This window comes from Jaculus jaculus, chromosome 13 (genome assembly GCF_020740685.1).
Source record: "Jaculus jaculus isolate mJacJac1 chromosome 13, mJacJac1.mat.Y.cur, whole genome shotgun sequence".
NCBI classification, from domain to species: Eukaryota; Metazoa; Chordata; class Mammalia; order Rodentia; family Dipodidae; genus Jaculus; species Jaculus jaculus.
The window spans coordinates 60,307,676-60,319,721 of NC_059114.1; positions in this window are offsets into that span (position 1 = coordinate 60,307,676).

Sequence of the window (12,046 nt, forward strand, 5' to 3'; positions counted from 1 at the left end):
TTATTTCCTAGCATACCATATCTCAATTGAAATACAATTAGGAAAGCAAAGGGAAATTTATTTTACAGTATGTATTGAATATATTAGAAGGTCAAAATAGTTCTCATGTACTCTGATAAAATGTCACTCTACATATGAAATGTTGGTGACATTTTCTGCAGAGCCTCCTTGCTCTATTGTGCCTCTGACAATCTCCTTTTAATTTGATAAATGTGTTTGCATTCAATGCAAAATAGTTGATATAACCTGAAACTCCTTATCCTCTTGATGCATTCTGAATTTACAGAAGCTTCAGAAGAATATTCTGCTTGAGGCTGGGAATTTTATGAATATTTCAGTGGCACTGAAGCTGTCAAAATAGAGAGGGAAATGCCTGTTGGATATGTAGAATAAGTGAATGGAGCTATGACAATTGAAAATTACAATGCATTCTTCTAAACAGATTCATTGTATTTTATAGAACATACTGAGGCATGGAAATGGCTGGGCTACAATAAGTTTGGGAAGTAATGGTGAAGTAAAATTATGAAATGATTTCAGTAATATGGTGAAAAGAGACATAATTCTACTAAAAAGATAATCACATTGTACCCATTATTACAGTAGAAATTATTATTTGGCTGGAAAAGAAGTAGGTCCATTTTGAACTTCATGTTTTGTAAAAAATTTCACCTTAGAGCTAAATGGATAAAAGGAAGGAGATTTTGTCCTGTATGTAATAAAACTTCTCAGAGGCATGCATTTACTTCTGCATTCAAAACTAATCACTTACTTTGTGTCAGCCACCAAGGAACCAAGGTATAGTAAGGGAAGATAATTATTAACATTAGGGATACAAAAATGAATAGATCACAGGAATAGAAGTTGGATCTGACAGACAGAGAACTCAGTGGCTATATACCCTCTATGTGGTAAGGAATAGACAGACCTCGCATGTCTAAAAAGACACATTGGCAGGAGCTTAACACTGAGTGTGGTTATGTGGTGTAATAAAATTAAAGGATATGAAGATAATGAGTTAGATAACAGAACCCAGGTAGAATGGCTCCAGCATGACAGTGCTGGTGCCCTGTAGAGAAGTGGGTTGCAATGCTATGAAAGGAGAGTTTATGGTATAGCCACTGGAACTTCAATTACCTCGGCCTTAACTTAGACAGGCATTTGTCATCTTTATCTGCATAGCCAAACTTGCGTTTTCTTTTAATAATTTGCAGGGAGATTGAAATGTCATTATTATTCTTTTATTTGTTTAGAGGAAGTCAAATTCTGCATTAAAAACATGCTAATGACATTTAGGTAAAATCCTGTCATCTGTGAATAGCAGTATACTGTGTTTTCTGAACCAAAATGTTCCCCTTGTCATTTTACTAGTACAGGAAGAAAAACTCCATGAGCCTTTTGCTTGCCCAAGGGTTACTTGTGGTGTATATACATCAGGTTTTCTTAGGAAAAAAAAAAGTCAAGTTTACAACACTACTTTCTCCTGTTGTCTCCTCATCTGGTAAGAGTGTAGTACAGTCAGCATGTGACCATGAGAATGGAAATGACAACTCAACAATTTTAAGTTTCATGAAGAAATAAAATATACAAAGCGATTAGAGCCCCCACTATAAATATCTGATATAAGTAGTTTATTTTCCTATTTCCTTTTAAATCAATTTATTATTTATTATTATTGCATTATTATTGTTGTTGTTGTTGTTTTCAATTTCTGCAGGGCCTCTGGTCAAACCCAAGTCCTGATACATGCTAGTCACATGCTCTATCACTGAGCAATATACCAAGCTCTTAGATGTTGAGAATTTCCATAACAAAGATGACTCCAGTTCTGCAATACAGGAACAGTATTGTGTTTTTATTGGTGACAAGGGATGAAAGAGCCTACTGTGGACATGTGGTATAATTCAGTACATGGAGTCACATGCTATTCTACTTGTCTTTTCTAGGCAGGATTGTCACCTATGAAGATAGCACAGTCTAGAGTCATACCCTCCTGAATATGTCCAGTCTCATCTAAAGATAGTACAAAGGATTTCCTTCTACTACATTCACTAGTTAGCTTGTCCTGGGCTACAGGCACATCCTATTTAGCTACATAGTACATTCAATGTCAGTGTCAGTTTAATCAGCTGGAGGCCACTTTTCTTTTCCACATTTGAATATTCTTATTATCTGTGAAAGTGTTTTATTTTTTTCATCTTTCTTGTTGCTAACAATACAAGAATTTCTATTGCTTGAAGCCAAATAGCCACTAAATAATTTGTCACCACGATATCCAAACTATTCTATCAAATACTCCCCAATAGAAATTGCCAAATATGAATAAGAAAATGGAAACAACATTTTCAGCAAGAAGATCATAAAAAAATTACTGTGGATTTTTAAATGGCTAGGCATGAGGTCATACTCAAGTACATGATGTCATAAAATGCTGTTATCTTCTGAAGTGGCATGGGAAACTTAGAGGTGTTGTTATCATTCACAGACTCATACTATATGAACTCATAGTTTAGAAATCATAAGAGAAAAAAAAGAATTTATAATGATAATATCACACATAGATGAGCTACAACTTGTTCATTGCCCTTAAAGGCAAAGTTGAATCTACAGTAATAATGGGACTGCTGGTATCCTTACAATACCACAGAGAGAGGACACTCAATTCACTTGAATGGTTGTGCTAAGTTAATTTTAATCTAATTAAAGAGGTATATAGCTGATTAAGAAAATGAATGTTCAGTGTAGAGAAAACCATTAGTGTTACTAAATAACTCATAAATTCAAAAGTTTATTAGAAATTACCCATTTGCAATATATTTATTATGAAATTATAGGGAAAATAAATAGGGGAAAAATAAGTACAATGTTGTTTAAACTTGAATTCCAGGGCTGGAGAGAAGGCTTATCAATTAAGATGCTTGCCTGTGAAGCCTACGGCCCATGTTCAACTCTAGATCTCACAAGGTGAGGCTAGAATGCAAGGTCCCTTATGCACGCCAGGCGACATACTCATCGTTAGTTCAATTGCAGTGGCAAACATATATATATATAAAGTATATATTTGAACTCCAAGATTCCATGTCTGTCACTTCTGATCAGTTTGGTACTCCAGATTTCTGGTTGCTCAAGAACAACACATATACATTTTCACCAGACATATTGTCTAATTTTTCCTGAGCAATAGTTAAATGAAAATTTTCTGGTGTTCATACTTGAAAGATCATATGATGGCAAATTATACAAGACAGTATGTTTTTCTACTAGTAGTTAAGCCTTATATATTGTAATAAACTACTTCTGCTCATTGAAACATGAAGAAAAAACACCTGAAGTCTTTTAACTTTTGTTACATAGTCAAAATATTCTAAAAATAATTTTTAAGTAAAAATAGTGGCACCTAGCTATAAATTAAGATTGAAATCAATTAATAGTACAATATAGCATAAATTGAGTTTTACTCTCAATTATGAAGTTCACAAGTCTCATATGATCCACCTGTATCAAATCTCATTGATATAATAGAAGTCCATGATTGTTACACTGTGTAAAAGAAGAGCAGTGTCAAGATTGTCAAGAATTTTCATTAATAATGCTGGGCATTGTGGCGCATGCCTTTAATCCCAGCACTTGGGAGGCAGAAGTAGGAGGATCGCTGTGAGTTCGAAGCCACCCTGAGACTCCATAGTGAATTCCAGGTCAGCCTGGACCACAGTGAGACCCTACCTCAAAAAAAAAAAAAATCAAAAAAAAGAATTTTCATTAATAAAAATAAGCTATCATACATAACACATGAATCATTTGAATACCTGACAAGCATGGACAAATGTCAACATGTTCTTGACCTAATATTTGCATGCAGTTTAACATCACACTTTCCTATGTCTCTAAACATATACTTCAGTCCATTGAGGCTTTTAAGAGTTGAACAGAGCACTATTGTCTGGGTATTTAAAAAAAAAAAAACAAAACAAAAAACAGTCAAATATTCATCTAAGTAAATGTCTCCTAAAAAGAGCTTTATTCTAGGAATTACAAATCAAATTGAGAAGCCATCACTTGTCTTCAGAAAACTTGTTTAGAAGTCTTTCTAAAATCCACGATGAATATTAAAGAGATGGGGTTTAGGAGCTCAAAATCTGATTGCATACTGAAAACATACAATCTTGAACAATCTCAAGGCAAGATGAAAATGTTGATTTTTTTTATGGGAGAAAGATTTATTTCAGACTTACACATTCTAGGAAACATGATGGAAAAAAAATGATGGAACAAGCTGGCTGCCTTCCATAAATCCAAACAGAGACATCATCAAACAGCCAGCAAACATAAACACCTAGAGCTCAAACTTCTCTGCACATACATTAAGGCTTGATATAAGATCCACCCCCAAACATGCCTTAGGGCTAGACTCCAAGATCTGCTTCCATTGACATTCCTCTTCCCCAGTAGGGTTCTACCCACTAGAGACTCAATATTCAAGCCTGAGTCTATGGAATCACAGATTTAAACCATGGAATTCCATCCCTGGCCTCCATAGACTCATAACCATCTTGCAAAGAAAATTGCATTCAGTTACTTCAAAGGTCCTCATAAGCTTTACCAACTTTAAGATTGTTCCTAAGTCCTGTCTCATCTAAGATGTAATGCTCTCTAAAATGTGAGTCCTGTAAAATCAAAACAAATTGCATAGTTTCAATACTTAATGGCACAAAATAAACATTTGTACTGCAATAAGGTATTACAATGAGCAACTAGACCAATACAAATAAATAACCATCAGGTCAACATCAAACATCTGCAGCTCAAGTCTAACATCCCTAACCAGTAACAGCAGTCTCTGGAATTTCTATTTCCACCCTTCCAGTTGGACTGAGTATCTTAGTGTAAACTTTTACCTTGAGCCAACAGTGCCCTATGATAACTGTTGCACTATCTTGGTATTACCAAAACATCTTTAGGTTTATAATGTAAACCACTGTTAATCCTCACAGCTCCATATAATGTCATTTGTATTTTTGGCCTCCAATAGAGAGACCTCACCCTGCTTCACAACATTGCATTTCTGTGGCCAGTTCCAGGAGTTGGTTCTCTTCATTCAATGGCCTTACTTGGCATCCACACAGAGATCCAATCCTATTTCACAGGCTGAATCTTATCAGCAGTTCTTTGAACTGTGTACACTTCATGGCCCTGTTCCATGCATTTTTCCAAAGTATTAGCACACATTGATTAACTCAAAGGGGAAATACACTTTGACCAGGATATATCTTTGTAATTTCTCCTTTAAGTCACTTCCTTGTAAAAGGGTTTACATTCCTACTTATTGAGCCTTTCTTGGGTGGATTTCACCCTCAAACATATTTTCCATTATTTCAATGCAAAACAGTTGGCCCATCTTAACGATGGTAAACTTTTTTTAGTAATTAGAGTCAGTAACCTAAAACCAGCCACTGTGCCTGAAACTGTTAACTTACTTTAATATTTCTGTGATAAACTGTACATCCTTCATATCTTTCTGTTCTATTCTTCAACCAAGCATACAAGCCATTACTTTTAAATTTAACCTAGATTGAAGTCTTAGGGTTTGGGTGGAATGCAACCAGCCATTATGCCACCAGCCTAGTCACAACAAAGTTCTCTGCTATTCCTCTTTCCTTTTTGAAAGTTTATAAGCCAAGTCTTTAAAGTCCATAATTGTCTCTGCATTTAGCATATTTAAACTCTCTCTAGAATAGTCCAATAAACTCTGCTTATTGCAGCATTGCAAGGCTTCTCCAATACAATGTAACAAGTTCTTCCTCATTCCTCTAGCACACAAGTTCCAAAAGACCAAAATCTACATGGTCAGATTCATCATAGTAACAACTTCACTTTTGGTACCAATTTACTGTTGCAGTCATCTCCCCATTGCACAGACAAGTATTCAACCAGAAGCAGCTGTTCTCAGGCCATGCCTTCCCACCACAGCCAAAAGAACTTCTCCTTTACTGGAAGAATCATACACACTGCTTGCAGGCCAGCTCCACCAACTGATATGTAGACGTCGGCTACATAGGGCCACATGATTTCCTGGACTGTGAAGACCCAGCCCACATTCCTATGGCTGTGACACACCACAAAGACCAGGGTGGCTGTAGCAGCAGTAGCAGTTGTCAGAGCAATAGCAATAGCCAGTGCATTGACTCCACCATGGGCTTCAGTTAGAGGAGCTCTTCTGGGTCTAAAAATGTAGAATCTTTTAAGGATGAAAAGTAAGTGTCACTTCATGGTTTTTATGGGACTATGAGCCTAAGCCAGGCCTTCAATTATGATCAGAATTTTAGCTAGTGAAAAGGGCAAAAATATATGCAGATTTACATAATTTGATCATTATAATATATGGTTATAGATCAGCAGTACATTCTTTTTAAATTTATTATAATTATTATCTTGCAAGGATATGTCATGTGTTGATGCCCTCTTTCCCATGTCTCTCCCCCCATTACACTGGGGACCCTCCTCAGTGGGGTTGCAGGTATTCCCCAGGAGGTTATAGTTTATGTGTTGTGGGAGCAGCAGTTATTTTCGGGAGGGAATGCCTCTGGGTATGATGTCTCAACCAGTGGCTCTTACAATCTTTCTTCACCCTCTTCCACGAAGTTCCCTGAGCCTTGGTGGATGAGTTTGAAGTCCACTTCAGTGATGAGCTCTTATTATGTAATAAATTACTTGAATAAAATTTGTCTTGGAAATATCATTTAATTATTAATTTTTCTTTGTATAGTAGGACTGAACTACGGAACAGGATGAGCTTTTTCTTTCATTAAGTAGTTGGTGCATGCTAGTAACTGCACATTTTGATTTTATATTATGTGAGGAATTCTTATGTGTTTTGACATTTTATGTACCATGGGTAGCATATTATTCAAGATTTTCTGGCCAATGCAAATGAATTCCAGATGCATGCACCATTTTGTGCATCTGGCTTTACATGAGTACTGGGAAATTGGACTTGGCCCATCGGACTTTGCAAAATGCACATCTTCAATTGCTGAGCCGTCTCTCCAGGCCAAGATTCCCTACACAGAAAAATCAACAAATGTATACATATTATAATATTACATGAATGGGATGGAGAGATGGCTTAACAGTTAATGTGCTTTCCTGTGAATCCTAAGGACTCATGTTCAACTCTCCACGTCCCACATAAGCCACATGCACAAAGTAACACAAGCACACAATGCTGCACAGGAGCACACAGGAGCACACACAGCTGGCGTTGCATTGCAGTGACTGAGGCTCTGCCATGCCAGTTCTCTCTCTCTCTCTCCCTCTCTCTCTCTGTCACATTTAAAAAAATTCAATCTGTTAGGCCTGCCTCAAAAAAAAAAAAAAATACATGAAGGAATTGTCTCATTTGATTCTGGAGCTAACAAGTACTAAATTTTTATAGCACATCAGCAGGCTGAAAACTAAGAGGTGTTGATGCTTCAATTTTGAGGTAGACTTTATTTTTTCCATGAAAATTATCTTCATTTGTAAGTCCCTTCTGTTGTTTGGAGGAGGATCACCATATTTTCAAGAGGACCTCATTTACTAAACAATGTTAGGGACAGGCTCACAAAACTTCTGTAAGAACTTACAGAGTAGCCTCTTAGTATATAACAAGGTAATATTATCTAGCAAATTAATTCTATAAAAGTAATCATCATGCTGCAAATTCAGTATACAGATTCTGCTATCACATTCCTATAACTAGACCTGAAGCTCACTGGCGTGTGAAGACAAGTGCCTTTGACTCAGCTTTTCACCCTTGTCCTGAAAGTCAGGGTGAGACTAGGACAAGCTGAATCTGACAGAGAACTTGGAAGTAAGTGAGTGAATGTACGTAAAGCACTTAGAGGACTTGGCATGTGGAAATTCTGATGGAATATTACCTATTTTAATTACCATTGTGTTCATAATTCTGTGTGGACCTAATTAGACAGCAACAGAATTTTGGATTAACATCTATATACCTTTCATTTATCACATTTAATGAAAAATAATAATGAAGCTGGGCATGGTGGTGCATGCCTTTAATCCCAGAATGCTGGAGGCAGAGGTGAGAGGATCACCAAGTGCGAGAGGCCATCCTGAGACTACATAGTGAGTTCAAGGTCAGCATGGGCTAGAGAGAGACCCTACCTCCAAAACCAAAGTAATAATAATAATGATCTAGGAAAAAACATAAAGGAAAAGATGGATAAGTAATGGAGATTTAGTTGATATTATTATACAAATATTTCCCTATCTAAGGAGACATATATCAAGATATTTGCTTATTTATTTATTAATGTAGTCAAGTAATTATCTATTTTACTCTAGATCTTTGGTTATAACCATGATTTATTATTTACATGAGAATTAGAGAAAAATTTTGAAAAATAGAGTCCTTTGCCTGTCTAAGTACAGATATTAGTTATGCCAGAACTTTATATTTATTTTAATGGTCTTAATATTTGTAACTAGCCAATTTACAAAATTCCACTTATCTCACTTACAAAAATAAATTGTAAGAGAACTAAAAAGAATGTTTTAATAAGACTGAAGAGATTCATGAACCATTAGCATTCAAAAATATATGTTAGGGATTTGAACATAATTATCCAGTAGAATATGTAGAAATTCATTTGAAAACCAAATCTTTGTGAGTTATTATGGTAATAATTCATATTCTATTTGAATGAAAACCATTTTAAATATTGATGAATAGAATTTATAATTTCAAATGTGTTGATTGAAATTGCATTTAAATATATTCTGTATTTCATAACTCAAAGGTTCAAAGGGTATATCATCTCCAAAAGTATCTGAGAATGTTTATAGAAAAGAAAGCAGTTTAGTTTTTTTTATTATTTGCATATATGCGCAAGAACATTCACACATTTGTGTGTGTGCAGGGGGCTGGTGAGTGAACATTCATATGTGTGATAGGCAGAAAACATTTAGGTGTGACATCCTCAGGAATGTTATACACCTCCTTTGAGTCAGAATTTGTCTTTGGCCTGAAGCGTACCAATTGGACTGGACTATCTAGCCTGTGAGCCCAAGAAACTTTTTCTGTCTAACCAGTGCTGGCTTTGCAAGGGTACATCATCATGCCCAACATGTTTTGTGTAGGTTCTGGGTATTTAATTAAGCTTTTATGCTATTAGGCATGCACATTACCATAGGACTATCTCTGCAGCCCAAAGCAAACAGTTTTAACTTCACACTTATAAAACATTTAATCCCAGAGAGCATGCCCTACCACCACAAGATCTCAGTCTACTTATTCTTAAATTTTGGCTGAGGGTAAGGATCTATTCTGAATATCTTGTTTAAATTTTATATTTTATTCTTGAGCAAGTATTCATTACTTTGAAAGCATCCACCCAAATCATGGCATACCAATTAGAAAAGTAAGCAATATTAGAGGGACAAGTTATATAATGTGTGCTGGATTGCCCTGATAGAAGAGAAGGGATACTAATTCTCTACATTGAACAATTCTATTAATCTTCAGGACAATTTCTGTCAAAATACAATGGGCCATCTATCTGTAATTGATGCTTGAACTTGATTCATTTATTTAGTCAGGGAGATAATCAAACCAACTTATAACTTCTGTAAAGATTGATTGTTAAATATGGCCCTTATGTAGTCTCCTAAGATTCCAACTGCCTTACTACTATAATGCAAGCATCTTCCATGTGTTCTTAATTTACTGCTTCATTTGATAATTATATGTATGTGTGTGTGTGTGTGTGTGATTTACATTTCACATATATATTTACACACACATATATTACACTCAAGATTCTAATTTAGTATCTTCCAATCTATGTCCACACAAGATACAATAAAGATAATTTCTTCAACCTTCTTTTCTGTTGTGTGCATATGAAGAGTCTTTCTACTTATTCTTCTACATCTGATGACTAAGTAATGAAGACAAATACTGAATCTGAATTCCTCCATGCTAAAGAAGAATCAGATTTTAAGAAGCAAGTTTGAATATGGTTTCTTTTGTTCAAGATATAAAAAGCTACAGACAGCATAGAAACTTGTCAAAACTTTTATAATCATTGCCTTCCTTCATAAATATATAGAGGGGAGTGGGCATAGTGGTACATGCCTTTAATCCCAGCACTCAGGAGGCAGAGGTAGGAGGATTACTGTGAGTTTGAGGCCACCCTGAGACGACATAGTGAAATCCAGTTCAGACTGGGGTAGAGTGAAACCCTACCTCCAAAACAAACAAGTACTCAGGAAATTATTTTTTAATTTTATTTAATATTTTTTTTCCTTGGAAGATATATTATTATAATCTCAAGTGAATACACTTCCTTTTATGGCTTTAAATAGAACACTTCCGGGAATACCTTATTTTTCTTTGTTCTTTTGTATTATTATTAATGTTAGTATTAAGAAGAATAAAAATGCTTGTGCCAAAATAATTTATATATATACTTCCAAACCATATAACATAAATTATACATTTGTTTTTGTACTTTTAAAGTTCCATTCTCATTTTCTTTTCCCATCATAAGTAGAATATTCTGATCCTCTACAACTGCCCAACTCTGACTCAGCCCTTCCAATGCAAATATTTCTTACTTTCTAATTTCATTTACTGATAATCACAGTTTGATTTTTTTCATCTTTTTTATGCCACCTTTTTCTTCTTGGAATTACTGTTTGATATTTGTTATTATTATCTGTTCCTTCCCAAGACAAACTCTTGCCTTTCACCAAAGATCTGGCATGCTTAAAAGAAAAACCATAAAATTCCTGGCTGATGGAACTGGGTTTCCTCAAGAAGATGCACATTTCCAACATGGCTTCATGAAGTCTCTCTTTATGAGTTATGGGAGCCACTGTATTTGTTCTATGGTACTTTTTTATTAGTTATATACACAGTATGTATACAACCATGTTGGTATCATTGTTAGTCTCCTCCCTGTGGTTCTTTTGTTACATAGATGAGTTAAAAGTAGTTTGAAAATATGTTTTCTGAACATAAGAAAAGGACTTTCAGATATGAATCCTTGCAAAGGAGTGGTATAACAAATAATTTTGCATTATTGTTTTTGTACTTCAATGTATTAAACACTATGTAGCTGAAGACAGGGATGCATACTTCTGAATTTTTCTTTTTCTTTTTGGAGAAATCTATGAACTTATATGTTGTGGTTCCTGGTTCTTTTTTTTTAAATTTTTTTGGTTTATTTTTTTCTATTTATTTATTTGAGAGTCACAGACACACAGAAAGAGACAGAGAGAGAGAGAGAATGGGCGCGCCAGGGCTCCAGCCACTGCAAACAAACTCCAGATGTGTGCACTCCCTTGTGCATATGGCTTATGTGGGTCCTGGGGAAACGAGCCTCGAACTGGGGTCCTTAGGCTTCACAGGCAAGTGCTTAACCACTAAGCCATCACTCCAGCCCCCTGGTTCATTTCTTTATTGACAGTGCTAATAAAACTTATTTATCAGTTTGAACACATTCACAGTTATAGCTTAGCTTGTACCATTTGATTATTCCACTCCTATATCCTTACATAGCTCAGGCTAGAAGCTCCCATTGTATTGTTTTATGTAACTTAGAATGGCATGAGTTTTTAAAAAGTCAAATTGTCACATTTTAGATGCATATAAGTTAACTTAAAATTAAAAATACTCTCAACATGCATAGTAATACATAGATACTAGAACATAGAAACAAAGTAATAAAATATATCCTCCATTATATTAAGGGGATGATATCCAATCACAACATCACTAAGAACATTTAGATGAAATAATTCTTGTGTGATATATTGGATATTAGTTAATATCAATAAAGTTGTGTCTCTTCTCATGTTAGATTACTGCTTGCATTGTTGGCAACTTCAAGTGACCTTTCCATGTTCTATCTATGGTATTGAGAAGTCACATAACATTTGTATTTTGGATAGTTGTTTGAAATTGCTCAAAGATATTATTATTTATTTTATTTATTTGAGAGAGAAAGACAGAGATGCAGAGAAAAATATACAAATATAT